This window comes from Triticum dicoccoides, chromosome 4A, assembly GCF_002162155.2.
Source record: "Triticum dicoccoides isolate Atlit2015 ecotype Zavitan chromosome 4A, WEW_v2.0, whole genome shotgun sequence".
Lineage (NCBI taxonomy): Eukaryota > Viridiplantae > Streptophyta > Magnoliopsida > Poales > Poaceae > Triticum > Triticum dicoccoides.
Genome location: NC_041386.1, coordinates 334,519,945 through 334,539,960, shown reverse-complemented (window position 1 = coordinate 334,539,960; position 20,016 = coordinate 334,519,945).

Sequence of the window (20,016 nt, the reverse complement as noted above, 5' to 3'; positions counted from 1 at the left end):
GGCGAAGCACCTAGCGGGCGGCGCGGGGATCCAGCGCAGCGCGGGCGCGCGAGTGCGGCCCCGGGCCCCGATGGGATCGGGCGGGCCTGCCCCGGGCCCGGGCGGGCCGCGGAGGGGCTGGAGGAGAGAGAGGGCGGAGGGATGAGGTGGCAGCGCGGGATTCGTCGGGCGGCGGCTGGACATGTCCAGGCACGGTGGGGATTCCGTCCGGCGGCGCGAGGAGGACGAAGTTAGGGTTTCATATGCGCGAGAATTTCAGAGGAGAGCACATATTTATAGGTAGAGGGAGCTAGGAGACTCCAAATGAGGTGCGGTTTTCGGCCACGTGATCGTGATCGAACAACCGAGATGATGGAGGGGGTTTAGGTGGGTTTTGGGCCACTTTGGAAGGGTGTTGGGCTGCAACACACATGAGGCCTTTACGGTTCCTCGGTTAACCGTTGGAGTATCAAACAAAGTCGAAATGGCACGAAACTTGACAGGCGGTCTACCGGTAGTAAACAAAGGCCGCATGACAAGTCTGGGTCCAATCCGAGAACGTTTGACACCCGCACACGAAAAGAGGCAAAAGGAGACGTCGGAGAACATAGGAGCGCCGGATTGCTAAACGGACAACAGGGAAAATGCTCGGATGCATGAGACGAACATGTATGCAAATACGATGCACATGATGACATGATATGAGATGCATGACACACAAGCAAATGACAAGGCAACAACAGCGAAAAACTGGAAGACACCTGGCACAACGGTCTCGGGGCGTCACACTAGTGGTATGAACGATACAAAGTGCGACCTGGAGAGAAAGACATGTCTAGTTGCAAGGTCTCGGGGCATACACGTAAACAGATATAAAACCTAATATGTGCCTCCAATTAATATAGTAGTAGTAGAGTACTTAGTTACGTACTCCATAACATCACCGGGCATTACACGTACAACATTTAGTGGTAGTAAGAGACGAATGTCTATGTGCCATGCATGTTCATACTATTTGTGCCTTTCTACTTCACTTACTGCGCTGCATTACACAGGTTCGCACGTCCACTCCTGGGTACATGTTTGTCTCGTCATTCGAGTTCCATGTGTTCTTCATATAGATGGAATGATCCTTGCATGACACGTGCACCTTCATGCTAGATGTGTCGCGTGTTGGCAAAAGGATGAACAAAGCTCACGTAAAAAAATAAAGTGGAAGAACATAGATTCCCGACGACCGAGAAGGAGCAAGGAACCTCGGGGTGGAGCGGCTGCACTCATAATATTTTATATTATTCAGCGATATAAAATCAACCAATCATCTCCACAGTGGACTGGAAGAGTGCGAAACACGGCAGCCCAGTGTAGTTACATCATACTAGTACATGGCTAACCCACGCTATCACCATATTTCTTGGCTTCAGTGCGACACCTATCTCTAGTAATTCAGCAGCCCGTATCGCTTCTCCCTCCTCGTCTCTCTCAGAGTGCAGCGGGCTGGCGTTTTTGCCGTCTATTGAGGTCGGTTAACTCATCATAGGTTAGAGACATGCCAAGAGCATTCTAAAAAAATTCCTTTCATGTTCCGTTTTCAAAAAGAAAAAAAATCCTTTCACGTACGAATTTGACTGTATGCTTTGAGAAACTTGAATGTCCTATACCGCTCATGTTTGGATACTCTAAGGGTTCCTTTGATTCAAAGGATCTGCATAGGAATTTTAGAGGATTAGAATCCTTAGGAATTTTTCCTATATTGGTTGTTTGATTCATTGGATTGAATCCTATAGGATTTTTTCCTAAGGAATTTTTTGTACTACTTCCCATAGGATTTCTAGCATCTTGTCAAAACTCTTTGAAAGAATCCTACATTTTTCCTATGATGCAATCAAACAACCTAAACTCCTATAGGATTGAGATGAGCATGGCATTTCAATCCTATGTTTTTCCTATTCCCATGTTTTGACAATCCTAGATGGCAGCCGAGTAGTCTTCGTGCATGTCTGCTGGAGTCTGGTCACATGCATGGACAAACTGATCTTCCGTGTCTTGCAGGGATCGTCCAGGTACCAACGTATGTACTACTTCTATTAACTCAGCCGACTTGCGGGGCCGGGGAGTGTGCCTATGGTCGGTTCTCAATTTTGGTCCCACATGTCTGTGCAATCGCAATATGACGCGTGTTCCATTCAGAGAGCGGCGTGCCAGACCGACCGACCGTCTGGGGTGCGACGCGAACGCGACGGGCGTGTTGTATACTTCATACATGTGTACCATTGTTTTCTTGAGGCTTTGCTCCATGGCGCAATCCATGGATACAAAATTAGTATACTATACTATTTAAAAGTCGAGGGTGAGGCTTTTCCCGCGCAGTAGGCGGGGCGGTTCCGCCTAGTCAGTTCGACAGAGACGCGAGAATATGAGGGAGTAGGCTGCTGCAAACGTAGGGATGTGTGATTTCACAGTGAGTTACTTGATCCTACTATTTAAAAATGCCATGTAAAGCGGGCTTATAGCCCACTACTATACTTGATCCTACAGGTGCTAAGCCTGCCACATAGGCATAAAGTCTGATGTGGCAAGTTAATTAAGAAGGGACAGACTAGTTTGGTAACCCCAGGAAGAAATGGTGATAAACGCGTGTACCTAGATGAAGCAAACTTAGCAACAAAGAACTAAGCACCTATGCATTCGGGACTTGAGTTGCTAAGCCATTTAATACCCATAGCACCTCATCTAAGCACCATTTCATTGGAAGAGCTCACTCCTTGGCAAATGCAATCAATACTACGAAGAAAGAGATAGAGAGAAGTAAACAAAAAACACTCTTATAGCCAACCTTATAGCTAACCTTGTTGTATGAGTGACTAAGTGATGACTATGTATGACATGCCAACATCAAATAGCCTAACGCACCATGTTAAATCTCCAAGGGCGCGACCGCGTGAGTGAGGCGACGGTCATCGTAGGCGCGACCATGATACGGGCTGCTGGCAGCCCTTGGATCTGAGATTGAATGGTCACATGCTAAGTTGCTGAAAATTTGCAGAATAAACCTCCAGGATAGGATATTCACCCATAGGTCTAGAATCACGCCATGAAACCATTCGATCTCAGGTCCAAGGGCTCTCGGAAGCCCGTATCATGGGAGAATGGAAAGCTTCGTATCACCTGTAATTTTCCCGACGCTTGACATGACATCGAAGGCCATTTAATTGGGCATCGAGTAGACATGACATCTAATTGGGCCCCCATAGTATTGTGCATGAATCCATTTATCCACCAGGCAAGCCACTACCCTGCCATTCGCACGCCCCCCCCCCCACTCGACATTTTTACAATCGGTAAACCGCTCATAGTCGTCCCGTCCTTTCACATTACGGCAGTTCCACTAATCCTAACCCTCCTCCCAAATCCATGGCGTTCCAAATCTCCATGATCGGCGGTGAGTACAAGGTTAGAACCATCACCGGCGATGAGTTCGACGTCATCTACACCCGTTCTTCCGCAACGGTGAAACAATGCCTTGCTCGCTTCAAACACATGTTCGAAAACTCAAATGATGAGTGTGTCGCTGGGCTAGATGTTGAGTACACCACAGTCCTGGGAAGCGAGAAGAATCTAAAGGTGGCAGAGAAGAAGAAGCCCACCATGATCCAGGTTTGCGTGCATGACTTATGCTTGGTCTACCACATATTCCATGCCGATGTTGAGTGCGAGGATTTTAAGAATTTCCTCAAGGACGGCCGAGTCAAATTCGTTACTGTAGACTTTAGGAACGACCCCTTTGCTACCTCTTGAGCACTGCGTTGGAGGTGACCCCTTTGCTACCTCTTGAGCACTGCGTTGGATTTCCTTGAAGAGGAAAGGATGATGCAGCAAAGTAGCGTAAGTATTTCCCTCAGTTTTTGAGAACCAAGGTATCAATCCAGTAGGAGGCTACGCGCGAGTCCCTCGTACCTGCACAAAGCAAATAACTCCTCGCAACCAACGCGATAAGGGGTTGTCAATCCCTTCATGGTCACTTACGAGAGTGAGATCTGATAGATATGATAAAATAATATTTTTGGTATTTTTATGATAAAGATGCAAAGTAAAATAAAAGCAAAGGAAATAACTAAGTATTGAAAGATTAATATGATGAAGATAGACCCGGGGGCCATAGGTTTCACTAGTGGCTTCTCTCAAGAGCATAAGTATTTTACGGTGGCTGAACGAATTACTGTTGAGCAATTGACAGAATTGAGCATAGTTATGAGAATATCTAGGTACGATCATGTATATAGGCATCACATCCGATACAAGTAGATCGACTCCTGCCTGCATCTACTACTATTACTCCACTCATCAACCACTATCCAGCATGCATCTGGAGTATTAAGTTCATGAAAACAGAGTAACGCCTTAGGCAAGATGACATGATGTAGAAGGATAAACTCATGCAATATGATGAAAACCCCATCTTGTTATACTCGATGGCAACAACACAATATGTTCTTTGCTGCCCCTACTGTCACTGGGAAAGGACACCGCAAGATTGAACCCAAAGCTAAGCACTTCTCCCATTGCAAGAAAGATCAATCTAGTAGGCCAAACCGAACTGATAATTCGAAGAGACTTGCAAAGATAACCAATCATACATAAAAGAATTTAGAGAAGATTCAAATATTATTTATAGATAATCTTAATCATAAACCCACAATTCATCGGTCTCAACAAACACGCCGCAAAAAAGACGATTACGTTGAATAGATCTCCACAAGAGAGGGGGAGAACATTGTATTGAGATCCAAAAAGAGAGAAGAAGCCATCTAGCTAATTACTATGGACTCGAAGGTCTGAGGTAAACTACTCACACTTCATCGGAGAGGCTATGGTGTTGATGTAGAAGCCCTCCGTGATCGATTCCCCATTCGACGGAGCTCCGGAACAGGCCCCAAGATGGGATCTCATGGATACAGAAAGTTACGGCGGTGGAATTAGGGTTTTGGCTCCGTATCTGATCGTTTGGGGGTACATAGGTATATATAGGAGGAAGGAGTACGTCGGTGGAGCAACAGGGGGCCCGCGAGGGTGGAGGGCGAGCTTGGGGGGTAGGCGCGCCCCCTACCTCGTGGCCTCCCCCTTTATTTCTTGACGTAGGGTCCAAGTCTCCTGGATCATGTTCGGTGAGAAAATCACGTTCCCGAAGGTTTCATTCCGTTTGGACTCCGTTTGATATTCCTTTTCTTCCAAACCCTAAAATAGGCAAAAACAACAATTCTGGCCTCCGGTTAATAGGTTAGTCCTAAAAATAATATAAAAGTGGATAATAAAGCCCAATAATGTCCAAATCAGTAGATAATATAGCATGGAGCAATCAAAAATTATAGATACGTTGGCGACGTGTCAAGCCTCCCCAAGCTTAATTCCTGCTCGTCCTCGAGTAGGTAAATGATAAAAACAGATTTTTTGATGTGGAGTGCTACTTGGCATAATTTTAATGTAATTCTTATTAATTGTGGTATGAATATTCAGATACGAAAGATTCAAGATAAAATTTCATATTGACATAAAGATAATAATACTTCAAGCATACTAACAAAGCAATCATGTCTTCTCAAAATAACATGGCCAAAGAAAGTTATCCCTAGAAAATCATATAGTCTGGCTATGCTCTATCTTCACCACACAAAGTATTTAAATCATGCACAACCCCGATGACAAGCCAAGCAATTGTTTCATACTTTTGACATTCTCAAACTTTTTCAATCTTCACGCAATACATGAGCGTGAGCCATGGATATAGCACTATATGTGGAATAGAATGGTGGTTGTGGAGAAGACAAAAAGGGAGAAGATAGTCTCACATCAACTAGGCTTATCAACGGGCTATGGAGATGCCCATCAATAGATATCAATGTGAGTGAGTAGGGATTGTCATGCAACGGATGCACTAGAGGTATAAGTATATGAAAGCTCAACAAAAGAAACTAAGTGGGTGTGCATCCAACTTGCTTGCTCATGAAGACCTAGGGCATTTTGAGGAAGCCCATCATTGGAATATACAAGCCAAGTTCTATAATGAAAATTCCCACTAGTGTATGAAAGTGACGAAATGAGAGACTCTCTAATATGAAGATCATGGTGCTACTTTGAAGCACAAGTGTGGTGAAGTATAGTAACATTGTCCCTTCTCTCTTTTTCTCTCATTTTTTATTTGGGCCTTTTCTCTTTTTTTATGGCCTCTTTTCTTCCCCCCTTTTTTTCGTCCAGAGCTTCATCCCGACTTGTGGGGGAATCATAGTTTCCATCATCCTTTCCTCACTGGGACAATGCTCTAATAATGATGATCATCACAACTTTATTTTCTTACAACTCAAAAATTACAACTCGATACTTAGAACAAAAAATGACTCTATATGAATGCCTCCGGCAGTGTACCGCGATATGCAATGAATCAAGAGTGACATGTATGAAAGAATTATGAATGGTGTTTTTCCCACAAATACGATGTCAACTACATGATAATGCTAAGCAATATGACAATGATGGAGTGTGTCATAATAAATGGAACGGTGGAAAGTTGCATGGCAATATATCTCGGAATGGCTATGGAAATGCCATAATAGGTAGGTATGGTGGCTGTTTTGAGGAAGGTATATGGTGGGTGTATGATACCTGCGAAAGGTGCGCGGTATTTAAAGAGGCTAGCAATGGTGGAAGGAAGAAAAGTGTGTATAATCCATGGACTCAACATTAGACATAAAGAACTCATATACTTATTGCAAAAATCTACAAGTTATCAAAGCAATGTATTACGTGCATGCTCCTAGGGGGATAGATTGGTAGGAAAAGACCATCGCTCGTCCCCGACCACCACTCATAAGGAAGAGAATCAAAAAATAAATCATGCTCCGACTTCATCACATAACGGTTCACCATACATGCATGCTACAGGAATCACAAACTTTAACACAAGTATTTCTCAAATTCACAACTACTCAACTAGCACAACTTTAATATCACCATCTTCATATCTCAAAACAATTATCAACCATCAAACTTCTCATAGCATTCAACACACTCATAAGAAAGTTTTTACTATTCTTGAATACCAAGCATATTAGGATTATTCAAGCAAATTACCATGCTATTTAAGACTCTCAAAATAATCTAAGTGAATCATGAGAGATCAATAGTTTCTATAAAACAATTCCACCACCGTGCTCTAAAAGATATAAGTGAAGTACTAGAGCAAAACTATATAACTCAAATGATATAAGCGAAGCACATAGAGTATTCTAACAAATTCCAAATCATGTATGGCTCTCTCAAAAGGTGTGTACAGCAAGGATGATTGTGGTAAACTAAAAAATAAAGACTCAAATAATACAAGACGCTTCAAGCAAAACACATATCATGTGGTGAATAAAAATATAGCTCCAAGTAAAGTTACCGATAGAAGTAGATGAAAGAGGGGGTGCCTTCCGGGGCATCCCCAAGCTTTGGCTTTTAGGTGTCCTTATATTATCTTGGGGGTTCCATGGGCATCTCCAAGATTAGGCTCTTTCCACTCCTTGTTCCATAATCCATCAAATCTTTACCCGAAACTTGAAAACTTCACAACACAAAACTTAAAGTAGAAAATCTCGTGAGCTCCGTTAGCGAAAGAAAACAAAAGACCACTTCAAGGTACTGTAATGAACTCATTATTTATTTATATTGGTGTTAAACCTACTGTATTCCAACTTCTCTATGGTTTATAAACTATTTTACTAGCCATAGATTCATCAAAATAAGCAAACAACACACGAAAAACAGAATCTGTCAAAAACAGAACAGTCTGTAGTAATCTGTAGCTAGAGCAAGATATGGAACCCCAAAAATTCTAAAATAACTTTCTGGAAGTGAGTAATTTATCTATTAATTACCTTCAAAAAGAATTAAATAAATAGAGCTTTCAAAATAAAAATGTCAGCAGTTCTCGTGAGCGCTAAAGTTTCTGTTTTTTACAGCAAGATTAACAAGACTTTCCCCAAGTCTTCCAACGGTTCTAGTTGGCACAAACACTAATTAAACACAAAAAACACAACCAAAATAGAGGCTAGGTAAATTATTTATTACTAAACAGGAGCAAAAAGCAAGTAATAAAAATAAAATTGGTTTCCTCCCAGCAAGCGCTATTGTTTAACGCCCTTAGCTAGGCATAAAAGGCAAGGATAGATCTAGGTATTGTCATCTTTGGTAGGCAATCCATAAGTGGCTCTCAAAATAGATTAATAAGGTAATTTGATTTTCTTTATAGGAAATTGTTCCATGCCTTTTCCTTAACAGAAATTGGAATCTAATATTTCCTTACTTCATATCAATAGCTGCACCAATCGTTCTAAGAAAAGGTCTACCAAGAATAATAGGACATGAAGGATTGAAATCTATGTCAATAACAATAAAATCTATGGGAAAATAATTCCTATTTGTGACAATAAGAACATCATTAATTCTTCCCATTGGTTACGCAAGGTGCAAGTTTAGAGAGCAATCATCAAAATCACGGAAACCTAACAAATCACACAAAGTCTTTGGAATCGTGGAAACACTAGCACCCAAATCACATAAAGCATAGAACTCATGATCTTTAATATTAATTTTAATAGTTGGTTCCCACTCATCATAAAGTTTTCTAGGGATAGAAACTTCCAACTCAAGTTTTTCTTCATAAGATTGCATCAAGGAATCAACGATATGTTTAGTAAACGCTTTATTTTGACTATAAGCATGAGGAGAATTTATCACGGATTGCAACAAGGAAATACAATCAATCAAAGAGAAATTTTCATAATTAAATTCCTTGAAATCCAAAATAGTGGGTTTAGCAACATCTAGGGTTTTAATTTCTTCAATCCTACTTTTATCAAATTTAGCATTAAGATCTAAAAACTCCGAACTTTTGGAACACCTTCTAGGTAAAGGTGGATCATATTCAGTCCCATCATTATAAAGATTCATATTGCAAAACAAAGATTTAATCGGGGACACATCAATAACTTTTAGATCTTCATCTTTATTTTCATAGGAACTAGAAGAACACACTCTTATAAAGGCATCTTTCTTAGCACGCATCCTAGTGGTTCTTTCTTTGCACTCATCAATGCAAATTCTCATGGCTTTGAGAGACTCATTGATATCATGCTTAGGTGGAATAGATCAAAGTTTCAAAGAATCAACATCAAGAGAAATTCTGTCAACGTTCCTAGCCAACTCATCAATCTTAAGCAATTTCTTCAATCAGAGCATTGAAATTATTTTTCAAAGTAATAAATTCTTTAATATTAGATTCAAAATCAGAGGGCCTCTTATTATAATTTCCATAAGAATTGTTGTAGGAATTAACATAATTATTAGAGGGATTACTAGGATAAGGCCTAGGATTAAAATTTCCTCTATACGCGTTGTTACCAAAATTGTTCCTACCAACAAAATTCACATCCATAGATTCATTATTATTCTAAATCAAAGTAGACAAGGGCATATCATTAGGATCAAAAGAAACACTCTTACTAGCAAATAATTTCATAATTTCATCCATCTTTCCACTCAAAACATTAATATCTTCTATCGCATGCACCTTTTATTAGTAGAACTTTCAGTATGCCATTGAGAATAAGTAACCATAATATTATCTCGGAGTTTAGTAGCTTCTCCTAAAGTGATTTCCATAAAAGTGCCTCCCGCGGCCGAATCTAAAAGATTTCTAGAAACAAAATTTAATCCGGCATAAAAAATTTGTATAATCATCCACAAATTCAAACCATAAGTAGGGCAATTACGTATCATTAATTTCATCCTCTCCCAATCTTGTGCAACATGTTCATGATCAAGTTGCTTAAAATTCATAATATCGTTTCTAAGGGAGATGATCTTAGCAGGAGGAAAATACTTAGAGATAAAAGCATCTTTGCACTTGTTCCAAGAATCAATACTATTTTTAGTCAAAGACGAAAACCAAGCTTTAGCACGATCTCTAAGCGAAAAAGGAAAAAGCTTCAATTTAACAATATCATTATCCACATCTTTCTTCTTTTGCATATCACACAAATCAACGAAGCTATTTAGATGGGTAGCGGCATCTTCACTGGGAAGGCCGGAAAACGGATCTTTCATGGCAAGATTCAGCAAGGCAGCATTAATTTCACAAGATTCAGCATCGATAAGAGGAGCAATCGGAGTGCTAATAAAATCATTGTTGTTGGTATTGGTAAAGTCACACAATTTAGTGTTATCTTGAGCCATCGTGACAAGAAAGCAAACCGGCACACAAGCAAACAAAAAGCAAGTAGGAAAAAAGAGGCAAATAGAGAAAGAGAGGGAGGATAGAGAGAGAGGGCAAATAAAATGGCAAGGGTGAAGTGGGGGAGAGGAAAATGAGAGGCAAATGGCAAATAATGTAATGCGGGAGATAAGGATTGTGATGGGTACTTGGTATGTTGACTTTTGCGTAGACTCCCTGGCAGCGGCGCCAGAAATGGCTCGTTGTCGGGAGTCAAATCTTGACTTGCGCGAACCTCCCCGACATCAGCGCCAGAAACTCTTCTTGCTACCTCTTGAGCACTGCGTTGGATTTCCTTGAAGAGGAAAGGATGATGCAGCAAAGTAGCGTAAGTATTTCCCTTAGTTTTTGAGAACCAAGGTATCAATCCAGTAAGAGGCTACGCGCGAGTCCCTCGTACCTGCACAAAGCAAATAACTCCTCGCAACCAGCACGATAAGGGGTTGTCAATCCTTTCACGGTCACTTACAAGAGTGAGATCTAATAGATATGATAAGATAATATTTTTGGTATTTTTATGATAAAGATGCAAAGTAAAATAAAAGCAAAGTAAAAAGCAAAGGAAATAACTAAGTATTGGAAGATTAATATAATGAAGATAGACCCGGGGGCCATAGGCTTCACTAGTGGCTTCTCTCAAGAGCATAAGTATTTTACGGTGGGTGAATGAATTATTGTTGAGCAATTGACATAATTGAGCATAGTTATGAGAATATCTAGGTATGATCATGTATATAGGCATCACGTTTGAGACAAGTAGACCGACTCCTGCCTGCATCAACTACTATTACTCCACTCATCGACCGCTATCCAGCATGCATCTAGAGTATTAAGTTCATGAAAACAGAGTAACTCCTTAGGCAAGATGACATGATGTAGAGGGACAAACTCGTGCAATATGATGAAAACCCCATTTTGTTATCCTCGATGGCAACAATACAATATGTGCCTTGCTGCCCCCACTGTCACTGGGAAAGGACACCGCAAGATTGAACCCAAAGCTAAGCACTTCTCCCATTTCAAGAAAGATCAATCTAGTAGGCCAAACCAAACTGATAATTCGACGAGACTTGCAAAGATAACCAATCATACATAAAATAATTCAGAGAAGATTCAAATATTGTTCATAGATAATCTTGATCATAAACCCACAATTCATCGGTCTCAACAAACACACCGAAAAAAGAAGATTACATCAAATAGATCTCCACAAGAGAGGGGGAGAACATTGTATTGAGATCCAAAAGGAGAGAAGAAGCCATCTAGCTAATAATTATGGACCCAAAGGTCTAAGGTAAACTACTCACACTTCATCGGAGAGGCTATGTTGTTGATGTAGAAGCCCTCTGTGATCGATGCCCCCTCCGACGGAGCTCCGGAACAGGCCCCAAGATGGGATCTCGTGGATACAGAAATTTACGGCGGTGGAATTAGGGTTTTGGCTCCGTATCTGATTATTTGGTGGTATGTAGGTATATATAGGAGGAAGGAGTATGTCGGTGGAGCAACAGGGGCCCACGAGGGTGGAGGGCGCGCCCCCTACCTCGTGGCCTCCTCCTTTATTTCTTGATGTAGGGTCCAAGTCTCCTGGATCATGTTCGGTGAGAAAATCACGTTCCCGAAGGTTTCGTTCCGTTCGGACTCCATTTGATATTCCTTTTCTTCGAAACACTAAAATAGGAAAAAACAGCAATTCTGGGATGGGCCTCCGGTTAATAGATTAGTTCTAAAAATAATATAAAATTGGATAATAAAGCCCAATAATGTCCAAAATAGTAGATAATATAGCAGGGAGCAATCAAGAATTATAGATACATTGGAGACGTATCACCCTTCGACCTCCATAAGAAACGGCTGGTGCCCTCCCATGATCAGCCTTCAATGCTGACCCTGGCAGGAGCCATGGTTCATCCTTTGTACGGTACACTGAAGAAACCTCCGTTCAGGTTTCATCATGCATGGGAGTGTAACGTACTAGATATAGACCACATCCACTACGCTGCAATGGATGGCTACCTTTGTTTCAATATCTACAAGAGTTGGATGAAGAGCAAGAGCCAAGTGTGCAGTTCAAGAAAAGAAGTATCGGCCAAGAGGAAGAGGGACAAGGACGAAGTCGAGGACGTGGATGAGGAGTCCGAGTAAGGTGGCAGTGTCGTTGCTCATGGTGGTTCTAATGCAGTGGCTACCGGATTAGTTGCTTAGTTTAATTTCTGGTGTGCTTAGTTTTATTTGAGGGGTGTGTTGTGCTGAGCCCCCAACAGAACTATGTTATGTCTCTTCTTGTTATATTTCGTACATTTCATCTTTTAGTTGTTATACTACTACCACTCGTTTCTTCACATTATATACGTACAATATATATGGCCAACATCATATAGCCATCAGTTTAGTTGTCAAAGAATTTCAGGGTGCTTAGTTTTGTCAAAGAATTCCAGGGTGCTTAGTTTTATTTGAGGGGTGTGTTGTGCTGGAGACCATTAACTTATCATTGTGAGAATCGGCTTATTTTTGTCATGTAACATGGTCAACGGGTTTGACGTGAAAATAACAATGTATAATGGCATTTCTAATATACGATGCCTGCCCCCAGATTTTCTTTACATAGGCAACATAGAATTATATGAGTGCCCTGTTAATTTTTGGAATTATTCCGGGTTCGTTTGGCCTTTTTATACATTAATTGAGTTTCTAGTCATTTAATGTGCATAATTCAAATTTGAGCTACAGGCACATGCTCCCGTGCACCAAAGTTGATTGAAAAATCACATGTGTGTCCTCGGGTGAATTTCTAGGTCACATGCAAGAAATGGGAATGAAATTCAAACATCTGGGCATCGTGGTTCGGCCGAGAACATTGAGAAGCTTGGTTTTGAAATTCTTGTAAATCCAAAACACGCCTGAAAATCATGAAACTTGGCATGGTGTCATGTCATGGTACTACCATGTTGTGGTAAAAAATTGCAGAATAGGAACAAGTTTTGGTATAAGTTTCTTACAAACCGGAGCTTCTCTCAAGAAGGCTTGTGGTTCTCAGAGGGAACGTGTCACCTTTGTGTGCATAATTCAAATTTTAAATAAAAGCACATGCTCCAGTGCACCAAAGCTGGTTGAAAAATCACATGTCTGTCCTCGGGTAAATTTCTAGGTCCCATGCCAGAAATGGGAATGAAATTCAAACATCTGGACGTCATGGTTCGGCTGGAAACATTGAGAAACTTGGTTTTTTAAATCCTGTAAATATGAAACACGCATGAAAATCATGAAACTTGGCTTGGTGTCATGACATGGCACCAACATGCTGTGGTAATTTTGCTGTCCGATTTGCAAAGGCGCACACATGAACAATCAACAAAGTCATTTTGGAACAAGTGTTGTCAGTTACAATTGGAAACACAAGTATTATTGAAACCGTGGGCGTTCTATTTCCCATTTCATGCCGCCATGCGTTCCCTTTTTTTATTAGCTAGGAGGCGCCATGCAGGGTAGCTATTTGAGTACGGGAGGCGTGCGAGCCCTTTGACCTCCATCTGGCGTCCACCACTCTCCCAAGGTCTCCATTAATGGCGCCCGAGCCTCTGTTTAATGGCGTGGCAATGTCTCACTCGACTGAGATTTAAGAGATAAAAAAGAAAATCTTAAAAGAAAATTTTGCACGGATCTTGATGTAAGACCTAACGGACCTATATAGCATCTACTGAGACTTATAGCAAGACTCAAGAATGTGCGGGCCGCACACGACACCAACATGACACGAGCTTCGTTTGCCTGGTGTGGATGCAGTCGAGTGACTTGTCCAAGTATAGACACAACCAGGCCCTTGTTGGCATCCGCGCCTCGACTTTGGCTGGTCAGGGCATCTCTAACAAATTGTATGTTAGTCTTGTTAGTAAAATGACCATGTCATCAACCAACAAACTATCATACAACTACTCCAATAGGTTGTATGTAAGCTATCTAATAGATGGTGAGAAAATAAATGTAATTGCTCTCTATTTCACCTTGGAGCTTGTGCAAAGGTTGTTGGTTAATCTACATACAAATTTGCTCTCTCTCCACATTTATTACATGCTACATCATCACTATGTCCTAGCTGGCAAATTAACCAATACCTATCTTACCACTGTTGGAGATGCCCTCATAGTGGAGAGTAGCATAGACTAGTTACTAGTCTATGTTACTAGTACCTTCATAGTGGGTAGGTCATATAGTATATGCATAATTTGGCGACGAGCACTCTCTATATGTACCACCTTTTTTATTTAATTACATCTTGTTAGTTTTGCTCCATGACGCAATCCATCGATACTACTACTATTGTACAAGTGTATACATTTTTTAAAAGGCTAGAGGGCGGGGCAGTCTAGCTTGGTCCTTTTCACGAGAGGCGAGGGCCTTTGTGATTTGACGGCTCATTACAACTGGAAGGCGGGGCCTTGTGATTTGACTGCTCGTATAAATGTGCCGACGACCTGAGGAGGAGCAAAGAACCGTGCGGTATACTCAAGTTTTGCACTGATGTACGACGGAGGAGCCAAAACACGGCAGCCCAGTGCCATATCCTCTACTCTCTACTCTTATTATATATTACTAGCAAGAGGCATTGTTCTATTCATGCCTTGCAGAGAAGGTGACACGTGCGGCGAAACACCCAAAGCAAAATAAGAAACACAGGAGCAAAAGAAGAAGGAGGATTATCACCCCAAAAAGAGAAGGAAGACGCACACACAAGTCTAGGGCGCTGCTCTCACTACATGAAGGGTTGCTGGACGCGGAGTCATAACTGCTTCTTCATCGCCTCCACGACCTCCATCTCCTTGCGCGTCTCCTCCGCCAGCTTCATCATTGTGTCCATGACGTGGGATTTCTCGACGTGAGCCTTCATCATCTGTTCCACGGCCGCATTACGTACCTTGACAGCAGTCAGGTGCTCGATATGGAGCTTTGCCAACTCCTCCTTCTGTTCCATGACGAGGGCCTGCAACATCTTCATCGAGGAACTACTATTCTCATGCAGCTTCTTCCAGCCGGCATTCTCCTCCTTTAGCAGGTCGAGCTCATCGCAGAGCTTCGCATTGTCCTCCTAAAGTTGTAGGATTTTGCCGATCGCCTTCTTCTCTGAGGAAATGCTCTTCTTCAGCAGCGTCACCATGCCGGCGGTCAACTCCCCCTACTCATTGAGCTCAGCGGGCATGTCGTCGAGGCTCTCCTTTAGCAGCTCCACCAAGTCGTGGATGAACTCCTTCTGCTTATTGAGGTTATTATTGAGCTGATTGGGCATGTCGTCGAGGGATACTGACTCCAGCGCCGCCCGCTCGGCATGTTCACCTCCGTGTCTAGGGCGCTCCTTGGAGCCATCACCTACCCGTGAGAGATCTTTCGAGGTCTCTGCATGGCGGCGAGCCCTCTTTTTTTCTGCAGCCTTGGTTGCCGCTCCCTTGTTACGAGTAGTTCTCGACCTACACCTCTACACACCGGCCATGGCAAGGACGGATGAAGAAGCAGGACTTACGAGGAGGAAGGTAGAGTAATTTTTGGTTAGGTAGTTCCCCTTTTTATAACCTAAGTACTAGCACTAGTACTAAAACCTGCATAGTGGGAACACGTTCATGTTTGCTACGTACTGGTAGGTGTGAGCACGCTTGCACTTAATTGTAACACTAGTACTTTCGAATGTGATGGGAACAAGGTAAGGATTAATTGATGGTTTTTGGTTTCGAGGCCCAAAACGGCTCCCTATGAGTTTAGTGGAACATAAATTTCAAGTAGACTGCACTGCTCAGATGCGTAAATATTATGTTACTGTGAAAAATTGGCACAAAATACGAAGGAGACCAATGGAAGTACTACTAGCAACCCTTGATTTAACTACTCGCATGCGCGTAGTCGAGTAGTAATGTCTTTTTTCTGCCCTCGAATCCACTCAATTTGCATGCGCTATATTAATTGACCATCAATAAAGTGAAGGACTTTACACGCGTCAAATTATCACATGCGGTGGATCTTGGTACAAAATTTCGTCCGCCCGTGTAGCCGCGTGTGCGTGCGAGGAATGAGTGCGTGCGTGGCGTGCGTGCACATCTTTGCTTCGTGCATGTACCACCAGTGCGGCTCAGGGAGGACGAGTACATTCGTCTGGAACCAGCAACACGTCACTATGATAAATCCACACAAGGATGTCGCGAAAACACCTCCACATGTGCCACGTGCCCACGTGGCTTCATGAACTGTAAGAGAGACACTGTGTAGCGTGCCATTGTGTTTTGCACATACTCGAAGTACTAGTAAGGTACACGTGCATTGCACGCGTCAGATTTTGCAACCAAATTACGATAAATACCACACTGTAGCATGTAAGCTCTGAGTCATATATGCCCGATGTAGACCTTCATTTAATTCTTATAGTTCATCTCATTCAAAATCAATTAGTTTATAAAAAACCTAGGGCCTCTTTGATTCGTAGGATTTCCAAAACGCGGGAATAGGAAGAACATGGGATTAGAGTGGAATGTCGTCTGGAATCCTACAGGATGGTACGAGTGTTTGATTGTGCATAGAAAAAACCTAGGATTCTTTCAAAGAGGTTTGAGTGGATGGGATGTTTCCTATGAAATCTAGTGCAAATGAATCATATGGAAAAATTCCTATGGTTTACAATCCTACGAATCAAACAACCAAGATAGGAAAAATTCCTAAGGATTGGAATCCTCCAAAATTCCTTCGAGAATCCTTTGAATCAAAGAAGCCCTTAATATATTTTATGATTCATGGAATTGTGCATTGTAAAGCATAAAGTATAAACAAAGAATGGCAATTCAACTAGAAAAAAAGTTTGGGCAGTTACGATATGGAAGATTCTAGAACAAAGGAGAACCATTATTGTTTTGAGATTTGTGCACTATGCTTAAGTTCAACCATGGAGTTTGCTAGATTGTACATGTGGCAAAATCGGGTGGGGGCTAGAATATGGTGCGAGGGCGAGGGGCCGAGTGGAGGGAGACTATGAAGGAGTGCACAACTGCGAGATCGACATTTAGAGAGAGGGGGCGAGAACGTGCGCTGTTGCGCGCAATGGCGGAGCCATGAAAAATGTCCCATGAGCTAGGGGGCCATGCATTGCTAATCCTTTATGAGGAGGGACAATTCATCAACTTAAACCATTTTTACCAGCAATTGTTTAATGATCACATTCATATTAGCCTCGATATATAGTGATGTTAGTGGGGCAGGGCCCTTGCTACCCCGTGTCTTGGCCATTGTGCGCGCGTCTGAGAGATGAAGCGGAAGGCATGGATGATGAGAGGGGGTGTTGGATATATAATTAATGTGGGTGTCTTAGCTATATATGTAATCCTATATAGAGAGGTATAGATTGATCGATGTGGGCGTGGGAAAGAGTGTGAGACCTCACTAGATATATGGATTGATCGATTTATGTGGAAAACTATGAAAGACCTAGCTACACACACACACATAGAGGAACATCGATCGTTGCGCATGCATGTCAGAGATAAAGAATGCCCGATATGATGGAGACGGGATGTGTGTGTGTGTGTGTGCCTTCATGGGAGACCGACCTGAAGAAAAAGATTGCTTGTGTGTGATGGATAATGCCGACTGGTAGTGTGTGTGCATGCATGCACGAGAGAAAGTTAGTGGTACAATTATAAAGAGAAGACCAATGTGTGGGTGTAAAAGACTAGGTGAGGTAATAATCAATGTAAAGTTGAATTCAAATATTTGAGTAAGAGATCATGATGTTTGAAACCCATGCATGCATGAATATAACGGAGATCTGTGCGGTGTGGTTGGGAAACGAGCATGTTGCAATGTATACACATTGAACAAGGTCAGATTGGTTTGAATTTGCGATACCGATGGTAGACATCGTTTGGCCACATTGCATCCATGCAAGGACAAACTATTCTAATTGGAGATGATGGGTGGCTTTCGCATCACATATCTATATTGATACCCCTATATATTATATTTTATATTTTTTATATAGTGTGCGGATAACTTTAACTTTCAAAGATGGTTGTTGGATGAGGCCAATCCGATGGTGCAGAGCTGGCAAATTTGAGCACTACTAGCCGTTGGATATCATCTAGATTCCACCAGATTTTGCCACATGTACAATCTAGCAGACTCTATGGTTGAACTTAAGCATAATGCACAAACCTCAAAACACAAGCACTTCGTCTTTATTCTAGAATCTTCCGTATCATAATTTCCCAAATGTTTATCTACATGATTTGTTTTTACTTTATGCTCTACAACGCACAATTCCATGAATCTTAAAATAGATTAGCTTTCTTATAAAACTAGATGATTTTGAATGAAATGAACTATAAGAATTAAACGAACATCTACATCATGCATATATGACTCAAAGATTACATGCTATAATGTGGTATTTATTCATAATTTGGTTGCCAAATCTCATCCCTGCAATGCACGCGTACCTTACTAGTCTAAATGGTGTCTGTGTGTGTTGTGCGTGTTAAACACATTGTACGTAGTATATCCTACTAGTATAAATTGTCTTTTTTGGGTACACGTTAAGCTTGTTCTCCCGAAATTTCAAGCCGCCCCTTGTTATGCCGAAATTTCAAGCTAGCGTCTCTGTCTGTCGTGCTGCAAAACTCCCGCCTCTTCAACCCGCGTCTTGTTAGCCCGAAATATTTAAGATATATCTTTGTCTCGCTGTGCTCCGACAACTCCCTCCATCTCAACCCGCGCCTTGCCATTCCAAAATTACAACGCACGCGAAAACTCCCACCTCCTGTGAAATCCCGACACGCGAAATGCCCGTGATACCCCTGAACCGAAAGAACCGCCTCAAATCGGTGGGGGTACTTTCATAACTAACCCCACATTTCGGACAAGTGCGTCCCTAAGAAATGGTTCCCCACACCCATCCCATCCGCCCACCCATTCGTACACCGAGGCCGGCAAAACCCACGAAGCCCCACACCCTCCTCCGTCCGCCACCCAGCCGGAGCCTCTTCCCCGATGACGTCGTCCACAGCAACACCACGACGTCCCTCATCCAGCATACCGAATGAGGATCCGTCGTCGATCTAGTCATCCCACCGATTCAGCCACCCGTCCTCCACCTCCAAGGAGCTGCCCCGACGTTCCCCTCGTCTTTCGCGCCACCTCCATTCCCACACCGCCGTCTTCACATGCACCACCGGAAGAGCATCATCATCACTATTTCCTCGGATGAAGCTGCGGTCTAATTGGCACCACCAAAGAGGTTGTACACTAATCGCCGCATTTTCTTCTTGATTCGATCTCATGGTGCAGCCGGCACTCGGTCCCGAGCTGACACGACGCGGCTCCATCCACGCTGGCATCACCGGCCAATTCCTCCACGGCGTCGCTCGCTCAGCAGCGATGTCCACATCAGTAGGAGCTACTGCTGCTTTAGCTCTCTCTCACGCTGCTGCTGTTCTCTTGCTCTCGGTCCCCTGCCTGGTCTGCTCTTTCTCTTGCTCGCGCTGCTGCTCTCGCTCTTGCTCGCGTTGCTTCTCTTGCTCTTGCTCTCGCTTGCGATGCTGCTCCGATTTACCTACACTTCAGTCGACTGAATCGACTTTTGGGTCAGTCGATTTTCAGGGGGTGGGGGGGGCTCGCCGGAGTTAAGGAAGAACCAGCCGCAGCGGGGAGGAGGGCTCACCGGAGAGGTACCCCACTACCTATCTTAGGATTCAGGGTGGGGGCAG